This window comes from Lissotriton vulgaris, chromosome 1_2 (genome assembly GCF_964263255.1).
Source record: "Lissotriton vulgaris chromosome 1_2, aLisVul1.2, whole genome shotgun sequence".
NCBI lineage: Eukaryota > Metazoa > Chordata > Amphibia > Caudata > Salamandridae > Lissotriton > Lissotriton vulgaris.
Window position 1 is genome coordinate 297,073,249 of NC_141686.1, and position 23,231 is coordinate 297,096,479.

A 23,231-nucleotide genomic window follows, 5' to 3' on the forward strand; every position below is an offset into this window, starting at 1 on the left:
GAGGCCAGGGGTCCTGGTGACAGGCAGGTCCAGGAAGTGAACTGAGACTGCAGTTTAAACACACTGCAATCCTGGTTATGTGAGGGCCAAGCTCGTGGCTTTGCCAATGACTGTTAGTGATGCATTGTTTCAAAGTATTCAAAGAAAACATCATTTTAACATACTGGAGGCAAGGTCGACAGGTCTTAAGGTATCTCAAAACTGCACACAGAATCCAAATCAATCTTCAAGTGGGCCGCATTATTATTTCAAACACGTTTTACTGGGGAAACGCTGACACAATTTAAAAAGACATATGAAATGCCAGAATCTAAAGGGAAACACCGCACAGCCTAATTTACTTACAGATGTACTCAGAACTGGTACGTGCTCTAGTCATTTGCGTCTCTGCAACAGCCCAGCCAAATGTATCACCTCCAGAAGATACATCTCCTTCTCAGTCATGCTAAGTACACCTTCTGCATCAAATGCCAGAGAGGGGTGCAGCAGCAAGCCCCCCTCCCTCCCAGTGCCATAAAGGCCTTTGTGTACGGGAAGTCGATTTTTAGTTCTTTTGAACTTTTACACTGCAATGAATATTCATTAGCAGACTTCTGGGATATCCTGCTTAATTTTAGGTTTCGCCTGCACACGTTTGCACCGTGGAGAAGTGTGGCTCACTGGTTAGAGGAGGCAGACCTGGAAGCAGAAGTCAGCCCGGGACCAGGGTTCAATTCCCGGCTCGGCGGGGTCTTGAGTCCTAAAATGTCCATGGACTCGACAATTCTCGCTCCGGTGCCTACGGGTTCACATTCTGCGACTCTAGGTAGCTTGCTTAATCTCCACCACGGCCCCTCGCGGCGGGATGCCTGGCTTTCAACTTGAGGATACCCTGCCGGGGTTATCTCACAAGGGAATACCAGGACGGGTTCCCTAAGCAAGTGCTTAGCAACCGCTCGGTGATTTGCGCTATATGAATTCCTGTACATACATTTATCATGTGTGTAAAATCTATTGTTTTTAAGATACATCTTAAGAGGAGCTTACATCTCATCCCACCCCCTCTCTTTCCAGGCTTTTCATTGGTTCCTGTGCTTGCCACTTACTTTTCCTCTATTTCTATTGGCTGTATATAATCGATAGGTGAACCACATTGAATCACCACCATTCTTGGAATAGCGTGCACAGAATTAGCAAGGGGCATAGTTTAGGGTGACCACCTGGCATGGAGGCACATTCAGGACGGGACTGGAAAAAACTACGGGGAATATTTACAAACCCTGTGGAACAGGAGCCCGCATTACTATCGATGCCCAGGCTGCTGGCGCAAGTCGCCTATTAGTTCCCATTCTGAATAGTTACCAAAATAAAGAGACGGGCGCTGGGAGCAGGAATCACAAGAACAGGATTTATTACTCATGAGGAGAGCCTGTCATTTCAGACACGAAACAAGGTGCCATCGGGAGGTGCTCTAACAAGTGAGCTGAGACATCGTCTTTTATACCTTACAAAACACTTAGCATTACAATCGCGACATTGTGAAACACGGAAAAGACATCCCCATGATCCTCGTGTCAATCCTACCCCACATATGTTCACAATAGGGACCCCTGACCTGCTGATAAGAGGGGAGGGTAATCACGCAGCTGAGTGTTCCGCCAATTTTTAGGATGTGTGCGCCTGATCGTAGCCCAGGGGGTGGGGTGGCCAGGATCAATAGTGGGTCCTTTGAAGAGGAGTGATTCCATACAATAAGCAGTAAACAGTATCTCCTGGCTTAGGCGATGACCTCAGACATGTGTGGACAGTCAATCGCGGAGGGAGGGTTTACTAACAGAGGGGTTATTCATGAAAGGAAAGGAGGTGCTGGTCGGGCGCGGCCGTGACTCCCAAGGACAGGGTCTTGCAGAAGAAGAAGGTTTATGACTTGCCCGTGTGAGGGAGAAGGGGAGGGGGGAAGCCAGGGAGTGCACAGGGACAGAGTCGCACAGAGAGAGGTCTTATGACCCGTACATGAGAGAGCGGGGGCAGTCAGGTGCAGCTGGGGAGGGCTATGTCAGCTAAGGCAAAGGGTGCCTCTCCAAGAGGGAATGGGGGGTTTGCGTGGGTCAAGCAGGAGGGTTGCCTTTCAGGGCAGGGTCGCGCAGAGGGAGAGGGTTTCATAGTCTATGCATGTGAGAGAGGGAGGGGGGTTCAGATACGCGCAGAAGGGAAGCCGGTGATTCTAATGAGCAGGAAAAAGGCCAGGGTGCCTAAAATGGCTGTCATGTACATATGGGTGCGGGCTTTTACTGGCAGAGTGATGCGGTCAATAGTTTACGGTATTCATGGTGCTTACAGGGAGAGGAGCGGGAAAATGGAATAATGAACGCTGTTTATGTACATCAATTTCTCAAATTTCCACAGTCGCCCCTTTTTACATTACAGAGTTCATTTTTGTAATTGATGGGGGTACAAAAATAAACAGGCGTGGTTGAAGAATTAGCATTTGTCAATATTAACATTTGGCATATAATCATGGACAGTTGATGTGATGGGCAGAATGCAGCACATAGGAAGTTGCATTTTTCGAGTTCCTAACATTCAAACGCACTACAGAGCATAAATGTATCTGACTTAAAAATGTGACCAATGAACATTTAGCAGCCGAGGGCGGAATTCAGTTCAATACACAAAATCTCTTCGTCACAGTGTCTTTTTAGCAGTGAGCCATTACTGGTAGGCTCTAGTCCGTATCCTTTCGTTGGCGCTGTTGAGCACCGGCGGTGGAGCTATAGGTCCAGCTCGTATTCAACCTTTCGCGTTGCAAGGTGCGGTCTGTCCTCTGCTGTTAGACCACAGTCCTGTTCCCTAACCAGTCCTTTTAGTGGCGCCTTATGCTCGGCACCTATATTTCTGTGGCAACACCCTATTCCCACCTGAATGCCGTTCCTTTTGGCGTGAAGTCACATGGAAAAGAGGGTGTGTGTGGTTCAAATAGTCGATAGGAGAGAGAAGGAGTTGGGTCAGAGTTCCTGGGACACACAAAAGAGACCAAGGGAGCAAAGGATAACAAGCAGGCAGGCCCATCAATCGGGCCCAAAGAAGGGGGACGGAGACTCCAGGCACACGTGGGTTAGCAGGCGGAGGGCTTCAGGGCAGCCCGTCATTTTTCATTTTCCACGTTTGAAATTGCTGTCTCGTCCCGTATCTTGTTGCTCTGCAGCTCCACCTTTGGTCGAGGTCGCATGTGTCTCAAGATCTGCAGCCAGGCACGTCCGACCCTTCTCCTCCGGTGATCGCAAATCTTTGAATAGGTACAAAACAAGCTTTTAGAGAACTGACAGAAGAAGTCATTTATGCAGGTGAATTCCTCCCTCAATCCTACGCACTTGGGAGATACGCTCATCGGTCACAGTCAGAGGTCTATTACCAAGCAGTGCATATGTCAACATTCCTACTGTGTTCATGCCAAGTGTATTCATCGTCTATTCATGACATAAATGTATAGAAATAATATTCCCATCAACTGCGCATTTCATCAATTTCAACATTTTGGAACTTCCAGTGGAGACTTGCCTTTCAAACCCGAGCCTTTAACAGTCTAACATTTCCCTTCAAGGCTGGCTAACCTTTTTCAACCAGGGCGGGGGCGCTATCATCGAGAGTCAGGGTAAAACAGGTTTTTCTCGAGGGACGACAGTTACTCATGGTCATCATGTTTATATCCGGGACAGCAGCTGGGGTCTATCAAATGGGGCGGGGATGCTTCGGGCATTAGCGCTTGGGTGCAAAGGGAGTGGGGCAATCTGGGCATTGGGGGTCAATCTAGACATTGACGCTTGTTTCTAACAACAAATAAAAAATAGAGTGCCATTGACATATAGTTCCCCTTTTAAGAGGGCCAGATTAGGGGGCCGTAGTCGTCTTACCTGTCCTTTCTTTCTTAGCCAATTCGAGTTCATTCATTTTGTAGAAAGGAGAGGTAGTAGCATGGCGAGGTACAATCATTTTAGTTTCTGTCAATTTCGCTGAACACCTTCGCGTTCAATAAGTATCCAATCAGACTGGTGCCAGCGAGGCACGGTTTTATCATAAAAAAAGGAAGAGGAAATAGGGAGACTCTCATAGAGAGTGAGAGTCGTCCGCAATCTAAATGAGCCATTTGGTACACGTATGACATGTAGAGAGAGAGAGAGACAGAGTGAGGGAGAGAGATAGAGAAAGGGAGAGACGTGTACAAAAATAGGTCATTTAGTGCGTTCACAACACAGAACAGTAGGGGGTCAGGTAACGGAGAGACGCAAACAAAGAAAGAACATAAACCCCTACAGTACACACACACACACAAACTCAGACGAAGGAAGACAGTACCGGTATTACATATATAAGACATTCACAACAAAACAGAAAACAATAGTTGGCCAACAAGATCTATTTTTTTTTTATATCCTTCGTATCTTTACTATCCTATTTACCTACGTGCTTAGCTCTTTTTACCTTTCCCTCCTTTTCCCTCTCGCTTGTTATCTCTCCGAGCGTTCTCAATTGCCAATACTTACACCTCGGCTAGTCGATCAGAAATGAACCTGGTCGCGCTATTTACCCATGGTTGGATCTTAAACCATTTTTCAGTTCCTTCCTTTTTGGTGGGAAGTTCTCCAGGCTGAGGCAATGGCAAGTATTGATCGGGGGAACAGTCGGGCAGCTTGGCTAGATCTATAAGAGTGTGAGAAGGGGGGCAGTACATTTTGAACATCAGCAACATTTCTAACTTCCCAGAAGGGTGCAGTCTTGGTAACCCTTACCCGTGCACTTTTCTTTTGTCCTTTCCCTACCTAGTCAAACGTCTAGTTACATTCTCTAACGTGTTATTTCGAGTCAATTTTCGTCATACAGTACCCGTCAAGTCTCTATGTCAGTCCATCCTCCCAGTCGCTATGTTCGAAGGAGGAACAGTCATGTTTAAGTCTACGTCTTTTAAAAACTTATCGTCATAAGGACTATGCTCATATTCCCTCCTTCCCTTTTTCGTCGGTGGTTCGATCATCGTTCTCCCATACTTCAGCCGATGTTCCAACGCGACCTGCAGAAGGGAGGAGAAAGAAGGGGTGGGGGGGCAGCATTCAAACCACATCAGCATGCAGTAATCCGAAAATGTTTTTACCTACCACATACTTGACCTATCTCCACATAGTGCATTTCTTTACCATCTCGGCGTTTAAGCCCAGAGGGACCAGTAATGTCAGATAGATAATCATTGACGATCTGCGTATCTACATGAGTTACTTGGTCGCGACCCCTTTTGGTTGTGTGCAAGGGTGGTGGTTAGGTGGCATTTCTGTGGTGTCGTTTTGAGGCTTCTAAAACACTTTTCCGGCTGCCTGTGACACATAATGTAGCTGCTAAATATCGGGTCCTTTTTAACCTTCAGCCTTCATCATACTTTCTCGTTGCTCACAGTAGTAATACATTCAAAACTCATTAATGCAACCGCTACAACTATGCTTTCTTTTTCAAAAATACTTTTAATAAAAAAGTGCTGGTGTATAAATACAGGCCTACAACCCAGTGGACCGGCCACGGAGCAGATTGGAACTGTACATAAGAAGAACGAAGTTGGTGGCAGTTCATTGCATAAAGTGCGGCAGTGCAATAAAATCGTATCGAACTTTCCTACAGAGCAAGCATGATGCATATCAAGAATTCAGTTTTTCAATTAATTCATTAATTCATTATCCAGATGCTCATTCACTGTCTAAATTACACCAATTCATTGTTCCCAATCATAATTAGTACCCACCCTAAATCAGTTCATTGTCCAAACACATGATCAATATCTGTATTGCTTTCTTCTCTAAGCACATAATCACCATCCATCTTATCGACTTTCATTGTCCAAAAATGCATACATATCTCAGAGCAGCAATATTCGAGCAATCCGGGTGAACAGGGAGTTCGAAAGTTTCGTTTCGTGTATCGGCGCCATTTTGGGCGAGGTCAGGCAGGTTCCGGTATAGTCAGAATGTCTCCAATGACTCATGGTTGGACCAGAACCTTCCGTTGGCAGTTCAAAAAGTTTTTCGCAATGTGGTAACAGTCTAACAAGATGGACCATCAGTCAAAGAGTGGGGAGGGCGGCAACAATTTTCCTACCGGGTCATTCTGGTGTTCCACCGGAACTGAACAAGTCTGTACCTTGGCTGTGTTTTAGCCATTTCCAAACTGAGGCTGGCGCCGGCAGGAGTGCGTCGATGTCGCGGTTCCCAGTGAGGGGGACGGGGGCGCCCATGCGGAGGGGTCGGGGGGCCCCCCGGCTCTCATAGAATCTTCAAAGTTGAGGAGAGAAGGCATGGGGCGTGTGCCCGTCCCGGGCAAAAGACCGCTTTTCGATGTGGACCCTCTTTAAGCAAGAGCGTTGGGGTGTCGCTGGAAGCCTCCACCTGGAGGGAGGTGGGGGAGGCTCGTTCGCGCCACCTCCCCCTTCCAGCGACCCCGCGCCGTTCCTCGGCTCCACCGTATCGGTATTGGCCGTGCCGGCTATTGAAGATGGGGGGGGGGTCGGTGGCTGAGGCAAGACAGCCCCCCCCTTTGACATGTGGCGGGACTACCTGAAACTATCCAGGGGCTGACATGTGGCGGGACTACCTGCAATTGTCCAGGCGTCGCGTCGACATGTGGCGGGACTACCTGTAAGCGCCGCCGTCCTCGCCTCGGCTTCGGCCTTCTTTGCGGGCCGGATCAGGCGAGAGAGAGAGAGGGGGGGTGGTCGGTGGCTGAGGCAAGACAGCCCCCCCCGTGGCCTGCAGGGCAGCAGAAGAGGAGAGAAGGAGAGGCCATCACGGTTTTCTGGGTCGTCCGCCCCACAGCCTCCCCTTCCGACTGCAGCCAGGCGAGCCCTGCATGCATCGAGGCCTCGCCTTCCGGATGGGCGTAACCGCGGACCTGTTGCACTTCGGGAGCTTCCGGAATGGGGGTAGGTACCTATTGATTTGTATCTATTTCATGTGACCGTTATTTGGGCGTGGTGGGCAATGAGGCAGACATGTTTGGGGCAGGAATAGGCAACGGAACCTAGCTACCTCGTGGCTGCCTTGGTGTCAAGCTTGTCTTCCCTCGCCATTTTTATGTTTCTTATTGCGGGTTATTTCTAACGTTTCTTATTTTATTTTTAGCGAAGTTGATAACTCATCAGTGGCCTACTGATTTCGCTCAACTCTTTTTCTTGTATTTTTATGCCATAACCTATTATAAGCTATAGCGACTAGTCCACACTTAATGAACATGTCCTTATTAGGTGTGCCCTCCAGTGGAGCTGGATGGTTCATCTCTAATAAGCGGTCCGGGCTAAACAGGCTACCAATCAGTGGGGAGAAGATAGGCATGACGGATTACAACGGGGACAAAAGTCTGCACTACCTATCTTATCACGGCGGGCAAAGACTAGACAGAATATTTCTATTCTCCGTTGTTTGCAGGCGGTGAATACCTCAAAAGAACCAATACCGAACAATCAATGTACGGTCAATCAAACAATCAGTGGGGAGAATAAGTGGGTGCGAAAAGGTTTGCGTTACCCACTCTTTCTCTACCTGCAAAGAGAGACCTTGTTCTTCCCTGTTTGCAGACAAAGAATCTCCAGACAATAATCCACGAACAACAGTTCGAGAAACAGTGGGGGAGGAAGATAGGCACGACGGATTACAATGGGGACAAAAGTCTGCGTTACCTATCCTTCACTGCTTGCAAAGGGAGAGCCTGTTGTTTCTCCGTTTGCAGACGGTGAATCTCCAGAGGTACCAACAAAAGAGTAATACTAGTATTATCCAAATCAAACAATCATTTCACAATTTGTCGCATTTACGCGACCTTACCCGGACCGGACCGTGTGGGCAGTTCTTCGCCTTCCTCCTTCCAGCGCCCGATCGTTCTCTTACTCCATGATTTTACCACAGCAGTCCTGTGGGATTCCAGTCAGGACAGTAGGTCACTCGAGAGAGGTCCGTTCAGAATCGGTGAAGTTCATTCAATCGGCAGCCGGACGAGGGCCCTCTCAAGGCAGGTATACTCCGATCATTTAGATGTTCACCTCATCGTCTGGATCTCTCTTACTGGACCTTATGTCACTGATGGACCCCGCGTTGGGACGCCAATTGTGGAACAGGAGCCCGCATTACTATCGATGCCCAGGCTGCTGGCGCAAGTCGCCTATTAGTTCCCATTCTGAATAGTTACCAAAATAAAGAGACAGGCGCTGGGAGCAGGAATCACAAGAACAGGATTTATTTCTCATGAGGAGAGCCTGTCATTTCAGACACGAAACAAGGTGCCATCGGGAGGTGCTCTAACAAGTGAGCTGAAACGTCGTCTTTTATACCTTACAAAACACTTAGCATTACAATCGCGACATTGTGAAACACGGAAAAGACATCCCCATGATCCTCGTGTCAATCCTACCCCACATAGTTTCACAATAGGGACCCCTGACCTGCTGATAAGAGGGGAGGGTAATCACGCAGCTGAGTGTTCCGCCAATTTTTAGGATGTGTGCGCCTGATCATAGCCCAGGGGGTAGGGTGGCCAAGATCAATAGTGGGTCCTTTGAAGAGGAGTGATTCCATACAATAAGCAGTAAACAGTATCTCCTGGCTTAGGCGATGACCTCAGACATGTGTGGACAGTCGATCGCAGAGGGAGGGTTTACTAACAGAGGGGTTATTCATGAAAGGAAAGGAGGTGCTGGTCAGGCGCGGCCGTGACTCCCAAGGACAGGGTCTTGCAGAAGAAGAAGGTTTATGACTTGCCCGTGTGAGGGAGAAGGGGAGGGGGGAAGCCAGGGTGTGCACAGGGACAGAGTCGCACAGAGAGAGGTCTTATGACCCGTACATGAGAGAGCGGGGGCAGTCAGGTGCAGCTGGGGAGGGCTATGTCAGCTGAGGCGAAGGATGCCTCTTCAAGAGGAAATGGGGGGTTTGCATGGGTCAAGCAGAAGGGTTGCCTTCCAGGGCAGGGTCGCGCAGAGGGAGAAGGTTTCATGGTCTATGCATGTGAGAGAGGGGGGGGGGGGGTTCAGATACGCGCAGAAGGGAAGCCGGTGATTCTAATGAGCAGGAAAAAGGCCAGGGTGCCTAAAATGGCTGTCATGTACATATGGGTGCGGGCTTTTACTGGCAGAGTGATGCGGTCAATAGTTTACGGTATTCATGGTGCTTACAGGGAGAGGAGCGGGAAAATGGAATAATGAACGCTGTTTATGTACATCAATTTCTCAAATTTCCACAACCCCTATCGTCACAGGGCCTTTCAGATGCTCTCCCTGGTGAGGGGAACTGGGGCTGCGAGCTGCTGAAGACTTTGGAAAATTGCGATTTGAGGCAACTTGATTTTAGCATTTCCAGCACTACATTTGGAGCGTTTTTTAAACTCCTTTTAAAACCGCCGTATTTTATCTTTGGGGGCTGTCAGATTAAGGGGAATTGTGATTCAGGCACTCTGACACTCTTGACACCTACTCTTCCTCTCTTTTCAGCCCTGCCGTGTTTTACCAACATTACTCGGCGGTGGGCGCCATCTTGAGCGAGGCAGGTGAGGTCAGCGCTCTAGTCGCGCCGTCCTCCCGCCCTCCCGTTGTATTTAGGTGAGCCCTTCCCAGCGCTCTGTGCCTTTCAGATGCTCTCCCTGGTGAGGGGAACTGGGGCTGCGAGATGCTGAAGACTTTGGAAAATTGCGATTTGAGGCAACTTGATTTTAGCATTTCCAGCACTACATTTGGAGCGTTTTTTAAACTCCTTTTAAAACCGCCGTATTTTATCTTTGGGGGCTGTCAGATTAAGGGGAATTGTGATTTAGGCACTCTGACACTCTTGACACCTACTCTTCCTCTCTTTTCAGCCCTGCCGTGTTTTACCAACATTACTCGGCGGTGGGCGCCATCTTGAGCGAGGCAGGTGAGGTCAGCGCTCTAGTCGCGCCGTCCTCCCACCCTCCCTCCTTCCTATAAATGTGCTATCCATCCAGACGGCGCAGCGGGCTGGCGCAGCGGGCGCGCCGGTCGCGCGCCGAAGCCGCGCCTAAGCCCAGCCCGTCTGCGCCCGTCCGCGCCAGGATCGCGCCGGGCGCGGGCCATGCTGCCCAAAACCTCCCAGTCCTCAGGTATGATTCCAATGCGCTGCTTTCAATGCGGCCGACAACAGCAAGCCATAGCTGTAAAGATCACTTCCCCACTGATCGTCTCTGGGGCCCTTTTTCATGCCGTTCCTGTAGATGGTCATCCCCGGGACCCACCAGCGTAATTCCCCACCCACTTCCCCCACCCTCACATAAGCTTGTCACCTTTAATTGCGGACTCATCAACGCCAGATCCTTAGCATGTCATGGACAAGATATCCACAACCTTATTCTTTCTTACGACCTTGACGCCTTTTTCATTACTGAATCCTGGCTAAACGATGCTTCTAACCCCGACTTGGCAACCGCCCTCCCCCCCGATTTTACCATCCTCAGGCGGGATAGACCCGGCGGTCGGGGAGGGGGGATAGCTAGCATCGTTAAGAAATCCGTCAGGTGTCACACATTCGACCTGGCCTCTCTCTCAAGGACTGTGAGAGCATAGGCTTTGTGATCCAAATGAACTCCTCCTCCTCTTTTTCAGGAGGACTCGTCTACCGCCCCCCTGGGAACGCTACACTTTCTTGGATTCCCTGGACGAGACTCTTGGATCACTTATGACCCACTATCCCACCTTCACCTTCCTTGGTGATTTCAATCTTCATTTGGAATCTTGCACAGACCCCCATACCTCAAATTTCCTACACTCACTTGATATTTTCGGCCTTTCTCAACTGGTTACCCTCCCTACTCACCGGGCCGGGCATACGCTCGACGGCATCTGCATAAACTCAGCTTCTCTAGATGTTTCTCCCCCGATACCACAAATATGAATAGACCACTGCTTCATTCCTTTTTCCATCAAGGCAAAACCCCTATCGTTACCGTACACTAAATGCCCCCACCACCCCCTTCCCGACCAACTGGAAGAAAGTGGCTGAGCGCATTAAGTCGAACCCCCAGCTCCCTGTCCCCCCCCCTACTATCGTCGGAGAGGTATCACAAGACTCTAAAAACTTTCATTTGTGGATTGACAGAGTGGTCTCTGCCAACTCCAACCCCACCAATCAAAAATCAGTTCAATGCAAAAGAAAGCCCAATGCCCCCTGGTACACCCAGACCCTCACCGAATGTCATCTTAAGTGCAGGGTCCTTGAAAGAGAGTGGAGGAAAACTTACGATCATACTTCCAGATCCCTATACATCCTGCAGAGAAAACAATACCTCTCCAATATAAAAAAAGCCAAAAAAGAATTCTTTACTACAGCCATAGAGGAAGCCAAACAGAAACAACATACTATTTTTAATATAGTCAAGTCCTTCACCCACCCCAAGGCTCTGGCACTCGAAATCCCTCCATCCCAAACTCTTTGCGACCAAATAGCTGATTTTTTCATCGAAAAAATCAATAACATTCATAAGGATTCCCCCCCCCTCAATTCATATACAAGATACCGACCCTTCTACACCCTCTCTGAGTAACTTTACAACAGTTTCTCTGTCACAAACACAGAAGGCTATCATGACCTGTAGATCGGGAGCCCCTACGGACTCCTGCCCCCCGATTATTCTCCACCATCTCATTGAGGTCGTCAACCCTTCAATCAATGCCATTGTAAACGAATCCCTCAACTCAAGCATTGTCCCCGCTGAATGGAAGAAGGCCATAGTGAAGCCCCTAATGAAAAAACAAAATAAATCCCCCACTGACCTATCTAACATGCGCCCAATCTCCCTACTCCCAGCACTAGGCAAAATCACAGAGCAACTAGTTCACGAGGAATTAAAAGTCTTTGTGGAAAACAATCACATCCTGCACCCACACCAATCAGGTTTCCGCCCTGGCCACTCCACTGAAACCGCACTGATTGAGCTATCGGATACCATTAAGTTCTTGCAGGATGAGGGAAGACAGGCTGTGCTCATCCTGCTCGACTTAACCGCAGCTTTCGACACCATCTCACATGCTATTCTCATCAACAGAATGCGTGAGATCGGTGTGTCGGGTACTGCTTTAACATGGATAACATCATTCCTATCCAATAGATCACAAACTGTTTCTTTAGGCCACTTTCTCTCTGGCGAAAGACCCACTACATCCGGTGTGCCCCAGGGGTCCATACTCAGTCCTCTTTTCTTTAATATATACATGGCCCCCCTCCTCACACTGATCGAATCCCACGGTATCCTCGTAACTTCCTATGCTGACGACACTCAGCTTGTCGTCACCATAGATAAAATACACCCTGACGCTGCCCAGAGATTTCAGAATTGCCTCTCCCAAGTCTTTTCTTGGCTTAACTTGAACCACCTTAAGTGCAATAGCGCCAAAACTGAAATAATACCCTTAGGCAAAGACATCCTCTTCTCCCCCAAAGACTGGTGGCCTCAAAACTCTGAAGCATCACCGAGTGCGGTCTCCTCAGCCCGCAATCTAGGGGTCCAATTTGACTCGTCCCTCAGCTTCGACGAGCATGTGCGCATCACTGCAGGGTGCTGTTTTAGTCTGATCAGACAGCTGAAAAAATTCTTCGACTTCCTCCCCATCTCAGCCAGGAAATCAGTCGCGGTGGCTCTGATCCTATCTCGGCTGGATTATTGTAATGGCCTCCTGGCAGGAATAAAGAAATCCTCCCTTAAGAAACTGCAAAGCGTCCAACACGCAGCGGCCAGGCTCGTTCTTAAACTACCAAGGAGGTCCTCGGCCTCTGCAGCCCTTAACACTCTCCATTGGCTGCCCCTCCACAAAAGAATTCTTTTCAAGCTTCTCGTCACGGTCTTCAAATCCACCAGGAACACTGGCCATTCCTACCTGGCTAAGCGCTTTCAGCGTTATATTCCATCGCGCTGCTTGAGGTCATCAGGAGCCAACTTGGTTACTGTACCTCGAATAAAGCTAAAAACGAAAGGTGGAAAAACCTTCTCATTCCTGGCTGCCAAGGCATGGAATGGTCTCCCCCCCAACCTTAGGCATGCCCCCACAGAAAGCCTTTTTAGGAAACTTCTGAAGACCTGGATTTTCCCTCAGTCTGATCCATCGGTCCTCGCAGCCATCTGATCCACGCCTCCCATTGCTGGTCCTTCTGTTTGCTCAGCGCCAAGATGCTCCTTCCGGAGCGATAGCTGCGCTATACAAATTCCAATAAATATCAAATATCAAATATCATATTTTCCTGCATTTACCAATGCCTGCTCCTCTTTTGCTTTTGTTATCAGTTTCCCTACCAAAATACTGTTAACATCCGCTTTGGTGGAACTATTTTCTTTCATAAAGTTTTGCCTTTATCTGCTTTTACATCGTGCAGAAGATTTATATATAGCTTATCAGACGGAAAGTGTGAGAAGTTTGCCTGGCATATGCTGTCCACTAGTTATAGTGGGCACCTTGCATCATTCAAAACAACCCCTTAGAAGTGATAGGTGAAAGACAACCTCATTTGAAAGCTATCCTAGTGGTAGCTATGAAGAGCAGCCATCAGGCTAAGTCTTGAAGGAACATAAAGCATCTTGTTTTACCAGTCTATAATAATCTTGAATGACCAAATGAAAGGTATATATATAAAATATATGTATTTAATCTTAAACACACCCTACTAGTCTCTTTATGAGGGTAGCGGTCAAAGAACATATGTTACACTTAATATATCACGGTAAATTAGCACAATATACATTGGGCCCTATGGGCGAACCAAACCATATATTAAGAAAGTGGTATAACGACTTGACTAGACACAAGGCCTAGAGCCTGTAGAAGTGCTGGGGCCACAAGGCACCACCCAAGTTAGTGACACAGGGGACCCACGGGGGACGCGTGCAGTGTGAGAACACAGCAGCGAATCGCCGTTAGCTTCTATGAGGAAAGTCGCGGTTGGAAATGTAAAAATTAGAGACACTTAGGAGAGAACTTTGAGCAAACCCCTGTAGACTTAAGGAGTTCTAGGGCCAACACCCATGGGAGCACCGGAGTACTCGACTTACCTCACCCAGGGAAGCCGGGTGCATAGGTATCTTTTGGTGTCGGGAATCGTCGTTGATTTCAATGGCGATCTGCTGCAAAGTGCTGCAGCGGTCGAAGAGGAAAGTAGCCAGGGTGATCCAAGCCTGGATCGGTGATCTGAAGAACCTGAAAGTAGAGGGGACAGAGTCTGAGTCACTTGACAGTGACCAGAGGCACGCTAGACGAATACCCACCGATGTCGGGTGTTTCCAGGTTGAAGAGGTGACGCTTGACTCTGCAGCCACGAGGACCAGGAGGTGTTGACGATGACCAGGAGTTGGATTCGAGCTGTCCCATGAAGGATGTCGAGTGCTGGGGCATTGGTGACCGGATTGGACCAAACAAGCATTGGCAACAGCAATCTACCTAGAAAGAGAAAAGATGCTTCGGCGCGGACCAGCAAGGTCCGAGGGACTCATGAAGTGGTGGAGAGTCAGGGCATGTCTGGAGCAAACAGGGAAACCCAATTAAAGTCAAAGTTGCCTTCTCAGGGACCCACAAGTCCATTGACCAGTGATCACAAAGGTGCCTCGAGCCAAAACACAAAGGGTTGGCTCACGGAACACTCGTGGAGTGGAGGTCAGCAATCTTTGGTGGCAAAGGTGCTCGGGGTCTGGTCTACAAGTAACCCAATGCACAGCCTCAAGTACCGTTGAGAAGCTAATGACTCGTAAATGTGCACGGTGTCCAGGGGTTCCGGTTCCACGGTACCCACAAAGGCTACTGGTCTCAGCTTTGCTGGGGACTCGGTTTGGCCTCTGGGAAGTCTGGAAACCCACCTCCTGTGTTGCAAATACTTCGGAGTCCGGCAGGATCTTTGGAGATGCAAACCAGACAGATGCGTCTTTGGTGCCTGCCAAGCAGTGGAGTAACTCCTTTACTCGAAGGGAGATTATTCAGTCATCTAGTCGTGTAGATCGTCGAAGTTCCGGGATTTCTGTAGCAGAGTTTAGTCCAGGTGTAATCTAAAATCCTATAGTCAGGGGTTCCTTACTTATACCCAAGGAAGGGGTTGGACAAACTCTGGGGACCCACCTATGGGAGGGTTTGGAAAGAGGGGTGGCTACACCCATTTCCTTTGTCCAGTTTTGCGCCAGAGCAGGGGCTGGTAGCCCCTGCAACTAGTTTGAACCGGACTATGTACAGGAACACCAAATGTGCCCTCAGTGCAGACTGCAAAGCACTCTTGGAGTGCACCCAACCAGCCCCAATACACTAAAGCCTGTCTGGGAGGTGATTACACCTCCCTGTGACAGGAAACCTATTGTCCAGGCCTCCCCTGCTGGAGTTTCGTCCAGCAGCAGGAGGCCAGACCTGTGTCTGTGGCTTCCATTTTGTGATGCCAGGGCTCTTTTAAACTGGTACCGGGTATACTGGTGTGTACATGTCTCTTCCTCTTGAAGGGTGGGGTCATACCCCCGCCGCCAGGACTGGCAGGGGGTATGATTCCAAAGTGTTTGACACCAAACACAACATGTTTCCTTGCAGCCATTCCAAAGTTAGCATTTACCGCGAGGTTATAATGCACTTAAGAGTATATGGTCTGGCTGCATCACGGAACAGCCCCAGAGAATAGGTTCCGATGGCTGCAGAGGGGCCCTGCTAATGCATGGGTACCCTCTCACACAAAACCCAGCACCCTGCCTTCAGGATTGATAAGGCCTGCCATAAGGGTAACTGATAGGCCTCTGGGGTGCCTATGCCCTTGGTACCTAAGGTACCATATACTAGGGACTCATAAGGGTACCCCAGTAACGAAACTGGAGTGTACCTAAAGTACATGGAATCAATTTAGAGAGGAAGCAGCTAGGCTGGGGTACTGGACAGCAGGCCCCCAGCCAGACTAAAGTCGAAAAACAGTGAACCATCAGCAAAAACTGGCTTTTCATTGGTTCCTGTTCTTGTCACTTACTTTTGCTCCATTTCTATTGGCTGTACTATATTTTGCTGCATTTACCAATTACTGTTCCTCGGATGCTTCTCTTATCAGTTTCCCGTAGCCGAAATACTCTTAACATCCATGTTCGGTGCAGATGGGGCCGGTCTGCTGGAAGGAGGCGTCAATGGGATGGGGGCTCCGTGGCATAATCAGCTGCCAGGAGTTTTCCTTAGGACAAGACACCGTGCAGCATCACAACCCAGGATACCAATGGCCTGTCGATTAAAACCCCATGGGTGATGCACCACACAAGGCCTGCTGAAACGATGGATGGCTTGCTGTTTATAACGAAAAGTTGCATGCAGGTCCGAATACTGAATGTAACACATTTACATGTTCGTGGCATACAGAAAACAAACCATCCTCCATACACCTGAAAGAAAAGAGAGACAAGTGGGGGACAAGGAGGGGTTGTTTCTGCTTTGCAATGTTTTCTGTCTGATATGGAGATGCGCGATCTACACATCACGCCATATTCGTGAATTGTTTAGTCCAACCTGTTCGAACAGGTTTTGTAAGCAGATTTTCATATATAGCTCTAATTTCAATTTTGAAATATTTAGAAATAATTGTCAATGTGAATACATCAGCAGAAATATTTGCAGGTAGCGCATACGTTTTCTTGTAGGCACTTGCAGTGGCAGTCCAAATAAAATTCTCCCAGCTCCTTTTTAGGTCGAGCCTAGACAAAAGCAGTGCAAAGCACTGCTGTCTAGCTCGACAACTATAGTCGCCCTGTTTTGGGAATGTGGACACGATTCGGACGCGCGCTTTTTCCGACTCGGTTTTGTCCTCTGGAGCGCGCTGGCTGGTTGCTGTGTGGGCGTGCTTTCGCTTTCGCTCAACGCGCTGAATTAGAAATTAAATGGTTACCCTTGTCTTTTTGTACTAATCGGCAAGTAAATGGACACACACACAGCCACACTCACGCATGCACACACACACACGCACAGGCGCAACAGGCACATTCACGCATGCACACACACTCACGCGCGCAGGCACACACACGCTCCTCACTGCTGCTGTTGGGGACAATGATTCATGGAGCTCTGGGTCCTCGGCTCCCGATGGATGGGCGGGAGGGGGCGACACGGCCAGGGGCTCCAGACCAGGGACAGGCTGACAACTTGCTTCCTGGTAACTTTCTGCGGGAACGACAGCTGCGGTGCACAGGCAGGGCAGGACGGCGGCTGCGCAGAATTCATAGCCCCTGCCCTTCGGCCGCCTCCAGGGCTCCGCCCTGCTAAAACCACTTGCTTGTTTATCCCCAAAACTACCTGTTCAAAGGATCCGTCTAGGTTGGCTCGCAGTCAGACGCTGCCTAAATTAGAAATCCCCAGACCTAGGCTTCTAGCAGTGTATTTCTCCTATTCTGTTAATCTCCAGCCTAGAACATCTCAAATTTTGTTAACCGGTAACAACTATTTGTCAAACATTTTCGAAGCGATATTTTTAGGGCTTTTGTATTGCATTTTGCTTCTAATCTTTTGATTATAAATTTATTGCACTTTAATTTGTGGTCAAATGTAACGCTTTTTTTTACAACTGCTGGAGTTTTAGTGCACAGAACCCCTGCTACCGTTCGAGGCGACAGGGTGTTTTTTGATAGTCATGAATAAAATACAAGAATAAATATGTTGATAGTGAGTATGTAACCGTCAATTTGTACACATGCGCTGGGTGTTTAGCCCTGATCTGCAGCATGCATGGTACAGAGAACTCACCCTTAGTGGTCAGGGTTTTTCTGGAAACGGGTACATCTGTGAAATGTGTTGCAGTCTTCATATGAGGCTAAACTGGGGTTCAAAATGGTGAAGGGATCTGTAGAATATGGAACGCTGTTGGACATTTTTTTTAATTTGGCCCTTTCTAGGTCAGGCTGGTTTCCTTCTCCTTTCAGGCTGTCTCATCCATTTTTGCCTCTTCACCATCCCTCCTCTATCCTGCTGGTCATTCCTATTTTTCCATTCCTCTTTGCTATTTTCCTTCATATTTCTGCCCCCTCTCCCTTCTGCGTTTTACAGTTTCTACGTTGTCCTCTAGCCTCTATTAACTTTATGCACCTCATCCCTCTATCCCCCCGCCTCTCCCCTCCCCTGACGTGTTCCCCTTTTCCTCACAACTCCTTCACACTTCATCCTCTGACTGGCCGTGTCCCCACTATCTATCTATCGCCCTCACTCGCCCTCACTCGCCCTCACTCACTCTATCGCCCTCACTCACTCTACCGGCCTCACCACAGTATCACTCGTCACCACCACAGCATCAATTTGTGCAAACATTCAACAACTAGTTCAAATATGTTCTCTCAATGTTTCAAGCTTTATTACAAATGTCACAAAAAGATGTTAATATTTCACTTCTGTTCTTGGATTTTCGTCACAATAAAATACACTGAACATAATCTTCACAAAAGTTACTTACAAACGTTTAAGCTATTGCCATTATAAATTACAATAACTTTTATTTAAGTATTAATTATTTTTATAAAAGCCATTGCTTTGTAATATCAATACATCCAAGTCACGTAAATACAACATATTGCATTACAAATGCTATAGGTGTCACATTTGCGAAAGTTAAAACTATTGGAATTGTAAAATACAAAGCTATTAATTTCGCTATTTTGAAAACAAACACATAAATAAAAAATGTGTCATTTACAATACCAATAGCTCAAACTTTCCTAATGCGAGACCAATTGCATTGCAAATGCTTGTTTGCAGTATTAGTGCTTCTTCTTCAACCCTGGCTTCCACAGCACCGTTCACAGAAGTTGGGCTGACAACACCTACAGATACTTTCAGAGAGGCTTGCAGATTAGGACACAGAGATATTGTACAAGATTCCCCGCACCCACGTTTTTCACCCATTGATTTAAGGATACTTATTTAGCACAGAAAAAAATGTCTATAAAAAGAATCCTTTCTTTTGATTGTTAAACGAAAGTGAAGGAAAGTCAATGTCTATATATTTTTATTAGGTTTCGTGAAATGTATTGTTTTTGACAAAAACTGAATCACAGGATGTTGTGCATTCAAAACTTGAACCGGGACCCCCTTTGCTTGAGTCAGCAGCTCTGGCCACTACCCACATCCTCTCAACTCCTGTGATACTTGTCAGGGAGCTCTTTCCTTAGTTCTAGAAGTTAATTGATCAAAAACAGCTCTTTATTCATCACACAGACAAAACCGATGCATCACCAATGCTTGTTCATAAAGTATATGGTCTTTACCTTTGGGCGTCACAAGGTAATTTTAAACAAAGATTCCGTCCCCTTAGGAAGAGCTCCCTTGTCCGTTCAAGCCCACATACAGACACTAGGTGCCTGGTGAGGACTCAGTGATGAAGCATGCCACTAAGACAAACTAGTGAGTGAGAGCCCTTTTACAAACAAGTGAGTGAGATCCCTTTAACAAACAAGTGAATGAGAGCCCTTTTTCAACTAGTGAATGAGAGCCCTTTTACAACTAGTGAGTGAGAGCCCTTTTACAACTAGTGAGTGAGAGCCCTTTTACAACTAGTGAGTGAGAGCCCTTTTACAAAGTAGTGAGTGAGAGCCCTTTCACAACTAGTGAGTGAGAGCCCTTTTACAAAGTAGTGAGTGAGAGCCCTTTTACAAAGTAGTGAGTGAGAGCCCTTTTACAACTAGTGATTGAGAGCCCTTTTACAAAGTAGTGAGTGAGAGCCCTTTTACAACTAGTGAGTGAGAGCCCTTTTACAAACTAGTGAGTGAGAGCCCTTTTACAAACAAGTGAGTGAGAGCCCTTTTACAACTAGTGAGTGAGAGCCCTTTTACAAACTAGTGAGTGAGAGCCCTTTTACAAAGTAGTGAGTGAGATCCCTTTCACAACTAGTGAGTGAGAGCCCTTTTACAAACTAGTGAGTGAGATCCCTTTTACAAAGTAGTGAGTGAGAGCCCTTTTACAACTAGTGAGTGAGAGCCCTTTTACAAACTAGTGAGTGAGAGCCCTTTTACAACTAGTGAGTGAGAGCCCTTTTACAAACTAGTGAGTGAGAGCCCTTTTACAAAGTAGTGAGTGAGATCCCTTTCACAACTAGTGAGTGAGAGCCCTTTTACAAACTAGTGAGTGAGATCCCTTTTACAAAGTAGTGAGTGAGAGCCCTTTTACAACTAGTGAGTGAGAGCCCTTTTACAAACAAGTGAGTGAGAGCCCTTTTACAACTAGTGAGTGAGAGCCCTTTTACAAACTAGTGAGTGAGAGCCCTTTTACAAAGTAGTGAGTGAGATCCCTTTCACAACTAGTGAGTGAGAGCCCTTTTACAAACTAGTGAGTGAGATCCCTTTTACAAAGTAGTGAGTGAGAGCCCTTTTACAACTAGTGAGTGAGAGCCCTTTTACAAACTAGTGAGTGAGAGCCCTTTTACAAACAAGTGAGTGCGAGCCCTTTTACAACTAGTGAGTGAGAGCCCTTTTACAACTAGTGAGTGAGAGCCCTTTTACAAACTAGTGAGTGAGAGCCCTTTTACAAACTTGTGAGTGAGAGCCCTTTTACGAAGTAGTGAGTGAGAGCCCTTTTGCAAACAAGTGAGTGAGAGCACTTTTACAAACTAGTGAGTGAGAGCCCTTTTACTAAGTAGTGAGTGAGAGCCCTTTTACAACTAGTGAGTGAGCGCCCTTTTACAAACTAGTGAGTGAGAGCCCTTTTACAAACTAGTGAGTGAGAGCACTATAACAAATAAGTGAGTGAGAGCCCTTTTACAAACTAGTGAGTGAGAGCCCTTTTACAAACTAGTCAGTGAGAGCCCTATAACAAACAAGTGAGTGAGAGCCCTTTTACAAACTAGTGAGTGAGAGCCCTTTTGCAAACAAGTGAGTGAGAGCCCTTTTACAAACTAGTGACTGAGAGCCCTTTTACAAACTTGTGAGTGAGAGCCCTTTTACAACTAGTGAGTGAGAGCCCTTTTACAAAGTAGAGAGTGAGAGCCCTTTTGCAAACAAGTGAGTGAGAGCCCTTTTACAAACTAGTGAGTGAGAGCCCTTTCACAAACAAGTGAGTGAGACCCCTTTTACAAACTAGTGAGTGAGAGCCCTATAACAAACAAGTGAGTGAGAGCCCTCTTACAAAGTAGTGAGTGAGAGCCCTTTTACAAACTAGTGAGTGAGAGCCCTATAACAAACAAGTGAGTGAGAGCCCTCTTATAAAGTAGTGAGTGAGAGCTCTTTAACAAACAAATGAGTGAGAGCCCTCTTACAAAGTAGTGAGTGAGAGCCCTTTTACAAAGTAGTGAGTGAGAGCTCTTTTACAAACTAGTGAGTGAGAGCCCTATAACAAACACGTGAGTGAGAGCCCTCTTACAAAGTACTGAGTGAGTGCCCTTTAACAAACAAATGAGTGAGAGCCCTTTAACAAAATAGTGAGTGAGAGCCCTTTAACAAACAAGTGAGTGAGAGCCCTTTTACAAACAAGTGAGTGAGAGCCCTTTAACAAACAAGTGAGTGAGAACCCTTTTACAAACAAGTGAGTGAGAGCCCTTTAACAAACAAGTGAGTGAGAGCCCTTTAACAAACAAGTGAGTGAGAGCCCTTTTACAAACAAGTGAGTGAGAGCCCTTTAACAAACAAGTGAGTGAGAGCCCTTTTACAAACAAGTGAGTGAGAGCCCTTTAACAAACAAGTGAGTGAGAGCCCTTAAACAAACAAGTGAGCGAGAGCCCTTTTACAAACAAGTGAGTGAGAGCCCTTTAACAAACAAGTGAGCGAGAGCCCTATCACAAACAAGTGACTGAGAGCCCTTTTACAAAGTAGTGAGTGAGAGCTCTTTTACAAACTAGTGAGTGAGAGCCCTATTACAAAGTAGTGAGTGAGAGCTCTTTTACAAACTAGTGAGTGAAAGCCATTTTTCAAACTAGTGAGTGAGAGCCCTATAACAAACAAGTGAGTGAGAACCCTCTTACCCAGTAGTGAGTGAGTGCCCTTTAACAAACAAGTGAGTGAGAGCCCTTTAACAAAATAGTTGGTGAGAGGCCTTTAACAAACACGTGAGTGAGAGCCCTTTTACAAACAAGTGAGTGAGAGCCCTTTTACAAACACGTGAGTGAGAGCCCTTTTACAAACAAGTGAGTGAGAGTCCTTTTACAAAGTAGAGAGTGAGAGCCCTTTTGCAAACAAGTGAGTGAGAGCCCTTTTACAAACTAGTGAGTGAGAGCCCTTTTACAAACTAGTGAGTGAGAGCCCTATAACAAACAAGTGAGTGAGAGCCCTTTTACAAACTAGTGAGTGAGAGCCCTTTTACAAAGTAGAGAGTGAGAGCCCTTTTGCAAACAAGTGAGTGAGAGCCCTTTTACAAACTAGTGACTGAGAGCCCTTTTACAAACTTGTGAGTGAGTGCCCTTTTACAAAGTAATGAGTGAGAGCCCTTTTGCAAACAAGTGAGTGAGAGCCCTTTTACAAACTAGTGAGTGCGAGCCCTTTCACAAACAAGTGAGAGAGACCCCTTTTACAAACTATTGAGTGAGAGCCCTATAACAAACAAGTGAGTGAGAGCCCTATCACAAACAAGTGAGTGAGAGCCCTCTTACAAAGTAGTGAGTGAGAGCCCTATAACAAACAAGTGAGTGAGAGCCCTTTTACAAAGTAGTGAGTGAGAGCCTTTTTATAAACTAGTGAGTGAGAGTCCTTTTACAAAGTAGAGAGTGAGAGCCCTTTTGCAAACAAGTGAGTGAGAGCCCTTTTACAAACTAGTGAGTGAGAGCCCTTTTACAAAGTAGTGAGTGAGAGCCCTTTTACAAACAAGTGAGTGAGAGCCCTTTTACAAGCAAGTGAGTGAGAGCCCTTTAACAAAAAAGTGAGTGAGAGCCCTATCACAAACTAGTGAGTGAGAGCCCTTTTACAAAGTAGTCAGTGAGAGCTCTTTTACAAACTAGTGAGTGAGAGCCCTCTTACAAAGTAGTGAGTGAGAGCTCTTTTACAAACTAGTGAGTGAGAGCCCTTTTTAAAACTAGTGAGTGAGAGCCCTATAACAAACAAGTGAGTGAGAACCCTCTTACAAAGTAGTGAGTGAGTGCCCTTTAACAAACAAGTGAGTGAGAGCCCTTTAACAAAATAGTTGGTGAGAGGCCTTTAACAAACACGTGAGTGAGAGCCCTTTTACAAACAGGCGAGTGAGAGCCCTTTTACGAACTTGTGAGTGAGAGCCCTTTTACAAACTAGTGAGTGAGAGCCCTTTTACAACTAGTGAGTGAGAGCCCTTTCACAACTAGTGAGTG

General features: G+C 47.1%; 1 protein-coding gene across 1 annotated transcript in view; it reads right to left on the reverse strand.

Annotated features, from left to right (window-relative positions):
• Positions 1 to 23,231, reverse strand: part of LOC147736541 (aldehyde dehydrogenase family 3 member B1-like) — a 404,208-nt gene that overhangs the window by 65,497 nt on the left and 315,480 nt on the right. The window lies entirely within an intron of this gene.